Source organism: Bidens hawaiensis, unplaced genomic scaffold, assembly GCF_021521415.1.
Source record: "Bidens hawaiensis isolate Kalapana, Puna unplaced genomic scaffold, B.hawaiensis_p1.1 tig00011384_1, whole genome shotgun sequence".
NCBI lineage: Eukaryota > Viridiplantae > Streptophyta > Magnoliopsida > Asterales > Asteraceae > Bidens > Bidens hawaiensis.
In genome coordinates, this window is record NW_027491886.1 from 6,345 (window position 1) to 9,248 (window position 2,904).

A 2,904-nucleotide genomic window follows, 5' to 3' on the forward strand; every position below is an offset into this window, starting at 1 on the left:
CGAGAATGTAATTCGGATCTTTTGAACTGATTAAAACTTCTATTTAACTTGTTTTTACTTATTTTATAATTCCATAACTTTCAATCATGCCAAATAATCCTTAGAAACCTTTAAAATCGCTTAAAACGGCTAAAAATTGCTTTTTCGGGAACTACAGGGACTAATTTTGTCAAAAAAAAATTTTTTCCTATTTTCGATTAAATTAACAAAACTTAAACTCCAAGAAATGTTATAGCTGGTCCAATTTCGTTTTCTTGGTGTCCGAGCCAAATTTTGTTAGTTATTGTACTAGATTTTCTCATTAAATAGCTTATTTTGTTTCCTAATTTGTTTTTAGCATACAAATCGCTTATTTTTTGCATAAATTGAGTAAATTAAGGTCCAAGAAAAGGATTATAACTAAAATACAAGTCCATATTTATAATTACTTATCATGCACGAAATCTACAACTTATTTCATTGATTTGGTCATTAATTTCGTATTTAGTTACTTAAACAAGTAAATATTCCAAATATGGTTCATTTTTTATATTCTTATATAAACAAGACTCATAATCTCTGCCACAAACTTTACCTAAACCCTAAGAAGCATTCTTAGCCGTCACCCCTATCTATGCCTCATAAAATCCTTCGGTTTTTGCACTATTGTTGAAGATACAAGCTTGTTCGTTTGACTTTGCTTATGTGTGGACCTTTGACTCATCGATTCTGTTGATTCTTTCACTTTCTGGGTAAGTTGTAAACATAGAAATCATTCATATATATTCCCTAGTCAATAGCCTTCAATCAATTTCGATGGTTGAAGGGTGTTGACTGGTCAAATCGTTTTAAACTCGTTAAAGAACAAAATAGTCAACTAGTTTGACTTAACGTTTTCTCATACTTCTAATCGGATTCAATGTTCGGTCCAGAAGACTTTTATTCTCGTAACGAAATTTTAAGCCTACTGATTAAAACCCGACTTCCGACTTGCTGTTCGGATTCTGGTCAGTACCAGCTCGCTTAAATCTTAAAACAAACATAACTTGAATTCTAAACATCCGTTTGGATTGATTCCAGCGGAAACGAGTTTGTTTTTATTATATTATCATATCCTAAAATCTCATATTTTGAATTGTTTATATCGTTTGACATGTAGTGGGTGACTCGCTTATTTATTAACTCGTTTAATCGTGTTTATATTCGTTTGTCATTAATCTAAGGTGAGTTTATCATTCCCCTATTTTATCAACTTTTCTAAACGTTTTGGGAACATATGCGTACCTATCCGTATTTCGTACTATATATGTATATATATTCAAACAAATGCATATGTGTAATTGTGAGTGACTTAATCAAATATACGTGCTACATGCTTACTTGTGTTAATATTCATTCATTCGTATATGGTGTTAATATTCATTCATTCGTATATTCGGAGGGGTCCCTCATACTCCCATGTATTGGGTTCTCATGCTATTGACCAATGCCCGATTCGCTTGGCAACGGTCTACATACCTGTTTATGGTTTGATTATTGACGTGTGCGAATATATATATATATATATATATATATATATATATATAATTTTGAGTAAAAGTTTCACACAAATCGGGTTTTAAAAATGGTTTTCACCAACAACCAAACCACACACGAAAGGCAAGTGTACCTATCGTTTGTAGCAAAGTATCGGTAAGAATCGAGTGTTAATCCATGGATACTGTAATTTTCTAGAACTAAATCTTTGTAAATGACTAACCGAACAAAGAAATCTTAATTTGAATTTTCTTTTAACTAATTAAACTAGCATACAATGAAAACAAAGCAAGTAAAAATGCAAGAAACGATCAATCCAACAAAACTAACTAGACACGCATCCATTCTACCAATGTGATAAATAGCAATGATATGGTAAACATCATGAATCTAAACACAAATACTAGATTACAATCAAGCAACCTAATAGTAACAAATAATCATTATGATGGGTTTTTGATATGGGCTAAATTATATATAAATATTATAACTATTTCATGCATTTTAACTAACTTCAAGGTTGTTTTTATTAAACAATCCTCCTAGTTGGTTCATATTTAAAGTTTTAAGGTTTGAAAAGACAACGAACTAAAAATGAATAAAATACAATCAAGTCTTCGATTGGTTTGTTTTAGTTACACTTAATTATTTATTTATTAATGGCATTAGCATTATTACATATTGTATTGTTTCTTTTAGGGTTGGAAGAAAAGAAAAGAAAATCATGTGGATTCAACAAATACTTTTGTTTACACGTCAGTAGAGACAAAACTTATCAAGACCAACAAAAATTCATGTGACTAAGAATGGAATTGGAATATGACGTTGGTTGGCAGATAAACTAAATTTCTAAAGTAAGTATAGATTATTTGTTGGGCCACAATTATGAGTCAAGTTAGTGGGCTGTGAATAAATGGAGTTAAAACCGGATTGGGCCCATAAGTCTTTACAACATGTGGCCTTACAATTTGATGTCGGCAACAAGGAGGTTTTAAAAAGGAAAACCCCTACGGAAGATTTATTGATGATTATTGAAGGAAAAGACAAGGCAGAAGGCAGGAAGCAACATTCTGACGAACCAGAGGAGAAGCTTTCAGACGACAAAAAAAAAAGAGAAAAAATCCCCACGTATGAAAGAAGCCTGCTACTGGTGATTTAGAGAGAAGATAAAAAGCCTTTTGTTCAACCAGATAGTGTCCGGGTTCAACACCGACTCATCCAAGAATCATTATTATTTGGTTTGAATCCATTATTTTCGTCATGAAATTATTGTTTAAACCTATTTACTTTCTTTTGTTCTTGAGTATGGTTGTTGGCTAAACCCTTAGACCGCCTAGGCTTATGATGAACCTACTTTGATGTTTTGATTTGAATTGGGATTTATTTACG